Genomic DNA, 14,690 nt, shown 5'->3' with positions numbered 1-14,690 from the left:
AAATGTCTTTATTGTGTACTTGAGCCCCTTTTGGATATATGCCTAGGAGTGGTATGACTGGATCTTGAGGAAGCGCCAGATTGCTTTCCAGAGTGGTTGTGTGAGTTTGCATTCCCACCAGCAGTGGAGGAGGGTTCCCCTTTCTTCACAGCCTCTCCAGCATGTGTTGTCACTTGAGTTTTTCATCTTGGCCATTCTGATGGGTGTAAGGTGAAATCTCAGGGTCGTTTTGATTTGCATTTCCCTAATGGCTAATGACATTGAGCATTTCTTTAAGTGTTTCTCTGCCATTCATTATTCCTCTACAAAGAGTTCTCTGTTTAGCTCTGTCCCCCGTTTTTTAATTAGATTACTTGGTTTGCTGCTTTTCAGCTTCTTTAGTTCTTTATATATACTGTATATTAGCCCTCTGTCAGATAAAGGGTTGGTGAAGATCTGTAGGCAGTCATTTTGTTTTGATGATGGCATCCTTTGCTTTACAGAAGCTTTTCAGTTTCATGAGGTCCCACTTATTGATTGTTGCTCTTAGAGCCTGTGCTGTTGTCGTTCTGTTTAGGAAGTTGTCTCCTGTGCCAAGCTTTATTTGTAATAGCCAGAAGCTGGATGCCCCTGAACTGAAGAACGGATGCAGAAATTGTGGTACATCTACACAATGGAGTATTACTCTGCAATGAAAAAAATAAGGAAATCATGAAATTTTCAGGTAAATGGTGGGACCTGGAAAGGATCATCCTAAGTGAGCTGTCCCAGAAGCAGAGGGACACACACGGTATATACTCACTCATATAGACATATAACATAGGATAAACCTACTAAAACCTGTACATCTAAAGAAACTAATCAAGAGAGAGGACCCTCACTAAAATGCTCAATCCCCATCCCCAAAGGAAAAGATATCAGAAGAAGAAGAAAACAGGAAACAACCTAGGAACCTGCCACAGAGGGCCTCTGAAAGGCTCTACCCTGCAGACTATCAAAGCAGATGCTGAGACTTATGGCCAACTGTTGGGCAACGTGCAGGGAATCTTATGTAAGAAGTGGGAAATAGTAAGATCTGGAGAGGACAGGGTCTCCACAAGGAGAGCAATAGAACCAGAAAATTTGAACACAGGGGTCTTCCCAGAGACTCATACTCCAAGTACCAGGTATGGAGATAACCTAGAACCCCTGCACAGATGTAGTCCATGGCAGCTTAGTGTCCAAGTGGGTTACATAGTTATGGAAAGAGGGACTGCCTCTGACATGAACTGATTGATCACCTCCCCCTGAGGGGAGAGCAGCCTTACCAGGCCACAGAAGAAGACAATGAAGACATTCCTGATGTGATCTGATAGACTAAGATCAGAAGGAAGGAGAGGAGGACCTCCCCTATCAGTGGACTTGGGGAGGGGCATGCATGAAGAAGGGGGAGGGAGGATGGGACTGGGAGGGGAGGAAGGAGGGCCTTATGGGGGGATACAAAGTGAATAAACTGTAATTAATAAAAATAAATAAATTTAAAAAAAGAAATTAAAAAAAGTGTGCTTCTGGGCCAGATATGGTGGCATGTGCCTTTAATCCCAGCACTCGGGAGGTAGAGGCAGGCTACCTGTGATTTTGAAACCCTGTCTCAGAAAAGGCAGTGTAAACTCTCAAAGGCTGTGACAGCGCATACATGATCCAGGCAGCTAAAATTGGAGCCTTGATGGCTCATGATATCTCAGCCTTAGCTAAGATTTATTGGCAGTTGGTGGCTGTTGGTAAGAATGAGTCAGTTCTTCATGGATGTGGTCCCTGAGAGGCTGGCTTCATGCTCCAGCACACGCTTCTATACCCATGCATGCATAGGCAGCTTTGAGTGGACTCAGTGGGCTTAAAAGCAAAGCATATAGTTCCATCCATTTGCCTGGAAATTTCATGATGTCCTTGTTTTTAATAGTGGAGTAGTATTCCATTGTGTAAATATACCACAATTTCTTTTTCCATTCTTTTGGTTGAGGGACATCTGGGTTGTTTCCAGTTTCTGGCTATTATGAATAAAGTTGCTATGACTATAGTCATCCTGAGTGAGATAACCATACTCAGAAAGACAAACATGGTATGTACTCACTTAAAAGTGAATTTTAGCCATATGGTACAGGATAACCATACTACAATTCACAAACCCAAAGAAGCCAAGGAGGGCCCAAGGGAGGATGCTTAAATCTCACTCAAAAAGGGACAGAGAAGAGACAGTGGAAGTGGTTGAAGAGAGGGAACAGTGCAGAAGAGGAAGCATAGAGAGAAATAAGGGTGGAAACGAGACCTGGCAAAAGCCAAAGTGTGAGAACAGACAATTTGCAGAAAGAAAAGAAACCATGGCCGTGGGCATCTCTGAGACAAGCTGGAGACCTGTGGCAGGGTAGGCTCCTAGGAGGATATGGGGGTGACTCTAGCTAAGGCAACTAGTAGTATGGAGACTGAAGAGGACACCCTCTGATTAGACAGAACTCCTAGTGGAGGGAGGGGAACACCCACCCCACTCACAAAAACTTCAAACCAAAATTTACCCTGCCTGCAAGATGGTGCAGGGATGAGGGGATGTCCAACCAATGCCTGGCGCAACCTAAGACCCACCCTATGGGAGAGGGCCAAGCCCTGACACTAATCAATGATACTCTGATATCCATGCACATAGGAGCCTAGCATAGCTGACCTCTGAAACGCTCCACGCAGCAGCGGATTGAAACAGATGCTGAGACATTGAGCATAGATCAAGGAGTCTTGTGGAAGATTGGGGTAAAGGATTGAAGGACCTGGAGGGGACAGGAGCTCTACAAGAAGGCTAACAGAGCCAAATAACCAGGGCCCAGAGGGCTGCCTGTGGAGACTGAAGCAGCAACCAAGGACCAACTGGACCTTTGCCCCCTACACAGATGTATCTGATAGGCAGCTTGATCTTCATGTGGGTTCACTAGTAAAGGGAGTTGGGGCTGTCTCTAACAAGAACTCTGTTGCATTCTTTTCGATCACTTCCCTCTGATGGGTCTGAGTAGACAGGCCACAGGGGAAGAGAGTGTGCCACAATTCGTCTAAAACTGTCTTAAAGGGTCAACCTCGTGAGTTATAACAACTCACAAAAGTGGTTGTGGCCCAAGTTAAAGAGTTACATGTGTAATTCTAAAGCTACCTTATAGTTTCTCAAAAACACATTATTAATGTAAGTCCAAATCCACAAAACAACCTCTGCTGAACATACTGTGATAACTTGGTTATGAAAGCCAGGTTTTACACACTGCCAGACTCCAGGTTTACTCTTCCATCAGCTCTGCTTCTCTCCTGTTCAGCTAAGCATGCCAGAAGCAGCATTGCATTACACAAATAAAGGACCATGTATTTTGGGTATCTGCTTTGACCAGGTGCCTATGGCCATTGCCCCATATCATCCTGATAATCGCTGGGTGGAAGCTAGGCATTCAATTCTGTTTCACATGGACAATGGAATTCATAAAAATGCCACAAACAGGAAATAGTGGTGCAGATAACAGCCCGGGTCTGCAATGCCTCTGGAATTCCTATTCTGCTTCAGCGATGGTTGCAGAGGGCAGGAAGTGAAGGTGAGCAGGGACCCAAGTTTGTTCCTCCTATGTCTCAGAGGAAAACAAAACTGAGTGATGGGATGGGTTACGATGGATTAATATGGGGGAACAGACTGATCACCCAGAGCACAGAAGGCTCAGCTCACATCCCTGAGGCAGCCCTGTCACCATGGATCATTCACACTGAACACAGTGACAGAGGATAGACACCTGACTGAGCTGCAGGGCTGGCTCTCCGCACCATCCTCCCAGCCCTCCCATAGTTCTCCTCTCTTTCCTTCTGGTGCTTGCGGTTTCAAACTGCCCGCACAACCACCTTCTTTCCTTTGTCAAAGGAAGAAGAAAACACAAAATGAAAATACCTTTATTTCCCTCCTTCTGGCCCCATGTATGAATCAATGCAGTAGTCACTTCCCTTTTGTCTGAAGTGTGTGGATTGTGCACACACAGTGGGCCCACACCTCTGTTCCCCATAATGCCTTATCCAGGGTTACACTGCGGCGCCTCACTTCCTGTACTTGCTCCTTGCTCCTTGCTTGTTCACACAAGAGATGTTACAGATTGCTCTTTCTCAAAAAAAAAAAAAAAAAAAGCAACGGGCACCTCACGCTCCTTTGAGCTGCCTCCCTGTCACACTTCTATTTTGTGAATGTATTTTATGGGAGAGTTGCCTGTCTTTTACCCCCTGCTTATTGGCTGTCCTTGGGCCTCTGGGCTCCAGCCCCATGCTGTTGTGAGCTGATGACATTGCCTCCTGTGCCTCACCTCCCGCCTTAGCGTCCGTGGTTCTGGACCCTCTAGAACATTCTTCTTTCTGTGGTGACTCTTCGTTACTACATTTCCGTCATGGGCCTCCTCCTCTTCCAAGCCGAGGCAAAGAACTCTGAGAAGTAAAAATGTTCATAAAATCTTCCAAGACAGGACTGGAAGGGTAGAAAGAAATGCACAGACGTGAACTACGCTAGCTCAACAATGCAGCAGAACCCTAAAGATGCCCCAGAAGCCTCACCTGCTTCTTTACAACAAATGAGTTAATCTAGGGTGAGTAAGTCAGGGAGACATGGAACTGAATGTGGTGTTGGCTCAGCAGCCTTCCTAGGCAATTGTCTGAAACAGGGAGTGGCCTGCACAGCCTTTGTTAGGGAAGAGGGAGATACTCAGCTTGGAGACTGAAGGGTTAAACACTCAACCAGGACCTGCAGGCCACAGAACTCAAGGGGCCAGCCTCCAAGACCAGAGCAGAGCCCTCTCCTCCCATTGACACTTGCTACAAGGAGCACAGACCTTCACTTGCTGGCTGGTACTCTCAGAGCTCACAGCAACATTTCCACTTTCCTACTCTGGTACCTATCCGATGTCACATCAACTTCTCTAAACTCACTGCTTTCGTTACAGTCTTGCAGGTGCCCAGGGAAGTTCTCAGGCTCCATTCTCCTGTTAGTTCTTTTCTCGTGCACACTGTTGCAGAAAATAACAGTTCTGGAAAAGGACACTTGTGGGTGTTCCTCGGAATGCTTTTTTGTTTTAAGACTAGGTTTTGCTCTGTAGTCCATGCTGGTAGAAAGCTCAAAATCCCCCTGTCGCAGTTTCTCAGGGGATCCAATTACAGGTGTACACTAGCTTGAAGCCCACATACGACTCTATAGGCTTAATGGGAATTAAGCAAGGCGTATCTTATGTCTTATATTTTATAGCAAATATATGCTTGGATTCTATGCCAGTATTTTTTTTAAAGAAATTTAGAAAGCATTTTAACATTTTTTTTCTCGTAATACAATGTCCCTTCACACAAGGTCAAACTGACTTCAGTTTGAACAGCACTATTTTTTAGTTAATTGAGTTCTATGGTGTGAATCTGATAAAGCTCTCTTTCCTCTATTCAGAGATAAATTAGATGAATGGATGTTTATCAAGAATGCAGAAAGGAATTCATCTGCGGCTGAATTCCAAGTGAAAGACATTTCAGGCATTTTAAAAAATCACAACCCTGAAAGGTGAACATGTGGGCAAGAGGCCGCGTCAACTTCATTCCAGCCGCACTGTTTCTACCATGGTTTTTATAAAATAAAATCAGTACCCACCTTGACCTCTTCAGATGATTGCTGTTTCCTTTTTGCTGGAGAGGCCTATCCCTTGGTGTCAGCTGGAGTTCAGATCCATCTTTTCTCCCTTTCATACTTATTTTTTTAAAAAAATAAATTGTTGCCAGCTCCACCATTAAGAGCACTTGCTACTGTTGCAGAGGACCTGATTACAATTGCCAGCACCCAAGGAGGGCAGCTTACAACCATCTGTAACTACAGCCTGGGGAAATGAATGTCCTCTTCTGACCTCTGAAGACACCTGCACTTAGACAGAACATACACACATCCACATAAATAAAAATAATAAAAATAAATTGTTGCCAACCAATGACTGATATAAATGCTTATGACAGTGGTTTAAATGAAAGGTGTCCCCCATCTTCTTCAGGTATTCAAAACTCGATTCCCCATTGGTGGCCGTTGGGGAGGCTTCAGCAGTGTGGCCTGTTGGAGGAAGGATATCTCGGGGGGGGGGTGGAGTATATCACTGAGGGGTGGGTTGAGGTTTCACAGCCTTCAGCCATTCCTAGTTTCCTCTCCGGGCTTCCTGCTTACAGTTCTCCATATGAGGTCTCAGCTTGCTGCCACGATGGACTCTGACCTTCTAGACCCATAAGCCAACATAAACTTCCATAAGTCACCTTGGTCACTCACGCTGTTTTGTCGAAACAGAAGACTAATACATTTATTATTCCTCCAGAAAAAGAAGCCATTTCCTCTAAGACATCTAGCTCATCCTTTATGGCCAGAACCCCTGAGATGTGAAAGAAAGAGAACAGCTGCTGTCCTCCCTGTGTGGCAGTAATAAAGTCTTAAGAGGAAAAAAAAAAAAAAGCACTGAGGTTTTTAATTAAGCTGTTATGTAAAGTAGTCAACTGCATTGTTACAAAGATTCTGCTGTTGCCCATATGAAAAGGTTGCAGAGAAGTAACTATGTAAGGTAACCCTTAGTGACTTGAAATAGGGAACAGATCCCTATGCCAGGACAGAGAGCAGTAACAAGTTAAATGTTTACAAGTTTGCAGCTGGGTGTCTTCTCTTTGAGAATTCCCCACATCTTTGCAAAGCTCGGTCTCTGAGACATAACGGTGTGGCTTGCAATGGCTTTAAAAAGACTTTGAAGCGTCCTCTCCGTGTTTCCTAAATCAGCTGAGTGCCTCCTTAGGCACCACCACAATTATAAGTTAAAGCTGGGATAGATCGCTTGAAAAAACCCAAAGACTGAAGCAAGCGAACTCTACTGAGGCAGACCACTTGAGTACTGGCCCAAAGACCAACACAGGCTTGTCCGTCCCAGGGAACTCATAGCCAGTGAGTGGCTACGTGAGCCTGGCATGTAGGCACCCCAGTAGGAACTCATAATCACAAGGGTTTAAATGAGCTCAGCTTCCTCACACCCTCCTCCTCAATCTTCAGCCTTCCCATGCTCCATTGCGCTGTTTCTATTTTATGAGAGTCCTTACCCGTTTGCAGGATAGACCGAGTGCTTGGGTCCTCCAGCCCAGCATAATGAAGGCCCCACACTCACGGAGCCCAGAACCTCAAGGATGATAGCTGCCACACGGCACTGCAAATTCTGCTGTGAGTGTTCAATGGAAGAATTCAGTTTCGTGACATCATGCCAAGGGAACTGCTGCTAGGCTCATCTGCAGCTTTTCTTTTCACGTACTAAACTTGATTCTAATTGAAAAAAGGGGGACAGTGCAGAGCTTTCATGAATGCCAAAGCCTGTGTATGCATTTTGGAAAACAAAGCTGGGAGAGTGGGGAAGGGTATGTGTGCAGAGCCCCAGAGGGGGTTTGCATAACACCTATGATCTTCTGAGCATCCATGCAAAGCAAGCTTGCCAAAACCATTAAGTGCATTTTCTGTTACTTTCATGCGTAATGGCCATCCTGTGAGAGCCATTTTCCAAACAAAAACAGTTTTGATTATGTCTGCCTATGGAATGACAATATCCTCACAAAAATCTTTTTCTTTCTTGAACTTAAAGTACCAGGGTTTGTTTTGCTCTTGGGACAAATTCTTTCACTTAACAGATGAGGCAAGAAAGTTGGGAGTCATTCAATACCCAGAACTCTGCTGGATAATCAAATTATATCTCTTAGAATCACCATGGCAACCATTTCTTTTGAAATGGGTATATTGCCAGAGCAAGGGACACATTAATATAGCATTGTGAGTGCTTAATATTAGAATAAGATATTGAAAATGTTTTCTAAAAATCAAATAGAGCACAATGTTTACTAAGCCGCGGTTTTCTCACATTAGACAATGTGGCTGTCTTTCTTCTTGTACCTGGTCTTGACACTTACAAATCCTAGGTTTATGTTAACAGCATGCTCATCTCAAGACCCTATTGAGTGCAGCCCCAGTGGCTCACATTTCTTTTTACTCCCGCCTCTGGTCAGCTTGATTCCTGATGACTATACTAGCCAGTTGGTACACTTCTGTGGTTCTTCTATTTTACACTGTACTACAGCTGAAAACTAGTTCCTCAAGGCTTCAGTCTTCTAGAATAAAGGCATCCACTGAGCAACCAAATAAATATGTCTCAAAAAATGTATTGCATCAACCCGCATGCAATCAGACATGCTCTTCTCTGGGTCCAAAGCGGCTGACCCTGAGTGCAGTGCTTAGCCTCGCATCCTGAGCATAACATTTTAGCTTTTTATGGTAGCCAACCATGCTTGGGGAGAATGTCCTGCTTCAATGGCTGTAAAGGCCTGAATGATCATGGCTGCATCACACTGTTGTGAGACTCTAATCTTGCATATATACCACAGGCAAACCAAGGAGACCAACACCAGAAGGCCTACTAACGCTCCCATGCCCGCCCATTCCTTCAGATGATTCATGGCTGCAGCCATCCATGTTGATAATCCTGTGGCTAGTCCTGCATCCACTCTGGTAGAATTTACTGTGACAATGGCCACTCTCAGCTGCTCCATCGTAGTATCGAATTCTCCAGGTCCCGCCTCTGAGAAAAAGGTATCAGACGGGTCTGATGCTCTTTGGGTGGATGACACCTAAATGAACATCAGTACAAAGTCCCAATTTATTTCTAATATCAGAGATCAGACCTCTACTCTTGCCTGATGCGTCTAAAACAAAAAGGGGGAACTGTAGAGAGCTGCGGAATGCTATGCCTTAAAGATGGAGCTGGTTTCCGCCTTCCACCTTCCCGATGGTGAGTGCTCTCTGTCACGAACAATTCCACATTTGGCTAAGGCTGAGGATCTGGCTTGCTTCCATGTATGTGGACCTATCTGCATTGCCCACGTGGCACACCTGGGTTGGCTCCCCAGAGGCTATTTAAGCTGTGGACTGGCTTTCCCCAGGGTCCGAGGATTGTTCAAGGTTCCTGAATAAACCGCATTGAAAAAAAAATGTATTGCGAGCAGTTTGGCAGCATAGAGATAGGGGGTAGTCGCTCAGTCTGCCCACACTTCAATTTCTTTACGTTTGGCGTGTGGATAAATGACGAATGACACTGAATCTATAAAGAATTGTGAAAATTGACACGAGTTATATGGGGAAAGCACTTGGGACACTGCTTCTCCTCTTTAGTTCTTTGCAAGTGTCAGTCATGGCGATGAAGTGATGGTTTACAAATGGGAGAATGGATCATTAGAGATATAAGAGATTGGTTCATACCCAAAGTCACACACTGAGCCACACATCAAACTTCCAGCCTTTATGCTGAAGGTCCAAGGTCTTATCTCCAAGGACAAGGAAGGGTAGAACAGAATAGATGACCCAGTGGCATCATAGTGACACATCTTTCAGTAGAGGTCGGGCCAGAAGCATTTACTTGATTACATTAAAATTGAGCAAGTTTGGTTGCTCATTATCAGCTCATTTCTAACAAGTTTATCGGATATTTAGTTCTAGACAAACAAACAAACAAACAAAACCATAGAATGGCTCTGGCAGGGGCCACTACAGGCAGGTGACTTGCAGACAGGAAGCAATTTATAGATAACCACAAAAAATGAGGTAAGAAAATAAGGAGATACAAAAAAAAAAAGGTAGTAATTATTCTGAAGAGACACCTATTGAGCGGTAGGGGTGGGAGCAGTGTTAAAGTTATTTTTATAAAACGGTGTTTGTTTTTCAGTTTCTCTCTTAACCTGGCTATCACACAGATAATTGACATTCCATTATATTATTTTAATAAGCTTTGCTGCACAAGAACTAAGCAGTTATTACTCTGTTCTTAACCCTCTAAGCTGATTTGGCTTCCTCCCAGAAGGCATCCAGAGATAGTTGTACTTTGTAGCTTTTGCTGTTCCAACTCCTCTCTCCTGATGTCACCTACAGTTCTCCCCTGGTTCCGTCCCTTGGCTGAATCCCCTACTTTCTCCTCTAACTCCTCCTCCCCTGGCTGGGAGGAAGTCCAGCACTATTCTCTCTCCTGCTCAATGACTGGCAGTAAGCTGCTTTATTGGCCATGCGAGGGGACAATTGGGGAGCAGTATTTACACAACATTGAGGCAGGAGATTCTCAGAACAAGGATTATAACCAGAAAAGGGGGACGGGGGACAGAAATCAGCATTTGAATTAAACAATAACCTTATGCTTACAGAACAGTGTTCGAGTTCAGTGTCTGGGAGAGCATCTATCTCTGTTCTCCTCCAGATGAAACTTGGCCTTCTGTAAATCAGTAACAAGGACTCACCATAGGAAGCCATTGCACGTCTCAAAGTCTCAAAACTTCTCAAATCCTCCTCGGTGTGAGGTTGCTTCTATTATCAGCCATAAAAAAAAAAAAAAAGGCTGTAAGGTTTATAAGCCTCTGTCTGCTGTTTTTCTGCTCTCTACTATTTGTCACTCTGCTTCTCCAGCTCCATGTAATGTCTATGTAATGGAGCTGAAGATGATCCCTCATAGCCAGGCTCTGTCTTCATTTCACAACTTGTTTTTGAGTCAATATTTTTCAACATGAGTAAAATGATTACCCCTTGCCTCCTACATTGGCTCTCAAAAGCATTCTCCTTTCACAGTTAGTGAGCCTAGTGTCCCATTCTCTCAGATGGAACTAAGCAAGCAGCGCCATGTATGTGTCCCCAGATGATGACAACATTCTGTCAACTGAATTGCAGCCATTGTGCATGTGGTCACTGAGTGTGACCACTGTGGCCAGAACTGCATCAGGACACAATCTGTAATGCCATTTCACCTTAATTGGTTTAATTTTAAGTAGATACTCATATCTAGAAGCTTGAGGATTGGCTTTTACCACATTATTCACTTGGAATCTAGGCTAACATTTCTCTAATGGCTGTGCTTCTAGAAGCCTGAGCAACGGCATCGTGTGCCTGCTGTGTGAAGCCCACTTAGGGACGAGGAGTTTTAAATCAACATGGATAGGGCCAAACCAGGGTTCCAGTTCATACACACGGCACAGACACCTGAAAACACAAAACAGCTTAGCAAAATATAACGTGAAATATATTATTAACCACATCTTTGGAGAGGGGAAAATAAAAAAGAGGAAACAAAGAAAATTCCAGTGCATCACGATTGGGAGGAAGTTAGCTCAGGGTCAGAGACAAGAAGTTACTAGGTCCAGCTCCCAGGGAAAGGCAAATAATAGAAAAGTCATAAAGCAAAACAGAAAGAAAACAAGGCTCAATAGTGAGGCTTCCAGGCTGCAGAAAGCTGCAGAGTTATATAAGTGGGCTTGAGCAGTCTTGACAAAATGCCCCTGACTGCGCGACTTCAACATCAGAGGCTTATTTCCTCACAAGCCTGGAGGCTGAAGTCCAAGAGTAGGATGTCTGCACATTTAGGCGTGAGTGTCCCCTCTTGACTTGTAGGTGGCTGTTGTGTCACTGCCTTTCCAAGGCAAGCCCTGTGGTGGTTTCTTTCATGGGCACATAAATCTCAGCAGGAGGATGCTGCCCCTGTAGCCTCATGCATCTCCATCTAATTATCCCACCTCGTCTATCACCAAACACCTCCCTGTGATGTCTGATGGGGAAGGGGAGAAGTGGGGGGCAGTAGGGTTTGAGCAAATGAATGATATAGGAGAGAGGGCGTGAGTCACGGAGCCTCCAGTCAAACATTTCGAGTTCTGTCAGAGAACAGACTGTACCTTAAGCAGAACAAGGAGCAGCAAAGGCCTCTAAGTATCAGAGTGGCAGCAATCTGCCCTCCTTTGGCCAGATCCACATGGTTTTCATACAAAAATGATCACATTTATCTGTAGCTCTTCTGGGGCAGAGGCCAGCCAGTGCTACTTTCAGAGAAACCCTGTCGTAAAGGGGTGAGAAGGTTTTCTAAGAAAGAAAAGATTTTCTGAAGCAGGGGTAAGTCTTTCAGAGCTTCACACATTTAAACAAGAGCCTGTCATTATCCACAACAGATCATTATAACATTTCAGAGCATGAGAATGAGGAGGATATCGCAAACGCTTTTCAGAAATGAGAGATCTGATGATAAAAGATGCAAATAAGCCACAACAAATCTGTCAGCAAAAAGGGGCCGGGGGAGTTGAAATAAATGCAGCTGAGAGGGCCTTGGAGCCCTGAAGGAGAACTCCTTTGAGTGTGACATCTGTGTCTTCCCAACTTCCTGTAGTCTACTCTGCAGAAGGCAGAAGGCAGAAAGCAGTCCTTAAAACCAAGTGAGGAACAGCAATAACTTGTATGAATTGTTTGGTTTGGGGGCAGGTCTCCAGGACACCCTCCAAGTAAACAAATGTGTCCCACGTCTATAAAAGGAAGTTTCAGTTGGAGGAGGAGGGAAGGGAAGGACAGAGGAGGAGATGGGGAGTCATATGGAAGCCTATTTTATAAACATCATATATATGTACATACACACATGTAATATATGTATATTATATGCTCTTGGTTCCCCTTTGGTACTTCATGTATCGCTGAAGACACTTCTGTCACAGGATGTGGGAACATCAAGTTTGTACTGATGGGGAAACCTCCCTGCTGGCTAGGTTTCTTAGTACAGGAAGGCGCCTGGCAGACTGCTGGGGAGAGAGTCACCACTAGCCAGCTGTGAGTGCTGTGAACTGCAATAAGGACCCATGGGTGCAACAGGGACAGGGATACTCTAAAACCTGTCAGAACAGCCCCCTCGGTTGGGAGCCAGTGTTCCAGTGCATGAGCTTGTGAGGATAAGTTCTCAGCCACACCTAACAGTCACTATAAGGAAAACAGGATGCTAAGGTGATTGCAAAATAGTCTTCTAAGAAGAACGCCACGAGGGGTCATGAGGAACAGGGACTCATGGCAGTATTGTTAACTGCTCCGCAGAGTTTTAGCTGGACACCAGCTTACCTTGTTCTGCTGAGCAAACCCTTGAAAGAGAAGTTAAACCACACATAGACACTGGGCTAGACAGCTTTCCCTTCTTGTCTAAGGACCACATTCCACAAAGGAAGCTGAACGGCCAGTGAACATGATGAGATGGGAGGCAGGGTAATAAGAATTCCATAGAGGAGTACAGTATGACAGTGCGCAGTGGGGAAGCCTTTTGTGTGGGCAGTAGGTGCATGGAAATGGCTGACTGCTGAGCGCACAGACCTCGCCATTAAGTTATGTTCAGTAATGAGGTTATTACTTAGCTGCGTGGAAGTGGAAAGGCTGAGCAGCTGTTCTGGAGGGTGGGATCCACTTTATCATCCCACAGATCTTTGAGAATTGATTAAACTCAGAGTGAAAAACCTTCAGAATCAATTAATCTAACAAATAAGAAAAGAAATAGACAGGATAAAGTGAGCTTTTAAAAGTGTGGCATTGTAAAGATGCAGGAAGGGACTTCAATATACACTCACTAAGTCTGCCTGGAATTATCATTGTTTTTAAATGGAAATATGATTTTTAACTCTTTCTGACGCTCTCACCCAGGCCTAATTCCATGAAGCAAAGAGTTACCTTAAACAATAGAACACATTGCTATTTGTTGGACGTGACACTATCAAATTACCAGATACTTGTGCCCTTATAAGCAACTTTGCAATAATATAAATGAATTTTATTAAAGCTTTAACTGCTTAGTTGAGCACACTAGTGTTTTAATAGAGTGACATGATGATCTCAGAACTTGACAAACATTGTGTTTGTGAGATAAGATGTTATAAGCAGCTGTGGTTATTTCAGAATTTTTGAGATTGGCTGCTGAAATGGATTAGTTCTTTTTTCAAAAATATTTATTTTATTTTAATTACACATTTGTGTGCTTGTTTGTGTATATACAGGTATGCAAACATGAGCACAGGTGCCCTGGGAGGCCAGAAGAGGGCAAAGACTCCCTTGGAGTTGGAGGTACTGGAGTTAGAGGCATCATGAACCACCTGATATGGGTGCTGGGAAACAAACTGGCTCTCTGGAGAGTGGTACTCTCCCTTAACGACTGAGCCTATCTCTCCAGCCTGAATTAGTTATCCATCTGCACAAGGAATTCAGTGACAACAAGCCCACCTTTCAGTCATTATACCTGTGCATGGGACCGGTTGGAAGAGTTGTAGATTTCTTTACTGGAGGCTTTTTGTGTTACTATGTGAGTTATGAATTACTTATTCGATTTAAAATGTGCTTTTACCTGGGGACAGTGCCCAGATGATCTCTTAGAGGCTTAGCAACTATGTCCTATTTCTGAGATAATCATCAGCTCCATTCTGCCTACAGAACATGAAGACGGCCCCTTTGGTAAGAGCTTCCCAGAGGCACCACAATTTCTATAAGCTGTTATTAGATACCCAAAGTCACTGCTGCTATGTCTGAGCCACCTCCTGCTACTAACACTAATACTGGAATCTTTTTCTTATTTTTTGCCGAGTTTTCTGTTAGGTAAGCTACTGAGTTCAGCAGAGTTAACTTATTCCAGGGAAATGTAATAAGCAGGTGGGGAGAATAATTGAAAATGATTATGTGGAGGCTTCGAGGTGAACATAACCAAGATCAAGTGCACATGGCATGTCTACAAGGCAGCTTCAGAAAAGCAATTAAGACTGAAAGCGTCTGTTTTCAAATTAAGACACTCACGAAAATATTCAATTAGGTCTTTTGTCTCTACGGAGATCTCTGG

The sequence above is a fragment of the Meriones unguiculatus genome, chromosome 2 (genome assembly GCF_030254825.1).
Source record: "Meriones unguiculatus strain TT.TT164.6M chromosome 2, Bangor_MerUng_6.1, whole genome shotgun sequence".
Classification (NCBI taxonomy): domain Eukaryota; kingdom Metazoa; phylum Chordata; class Mammalia; order Rodentia; family Muridae; genus Meriones; species Meriones unguiculatus.
The sequence above is the reverse complement of the archived record's forward strand: the minus strand, read 5'-3'. Positions refer to the sequence as shown.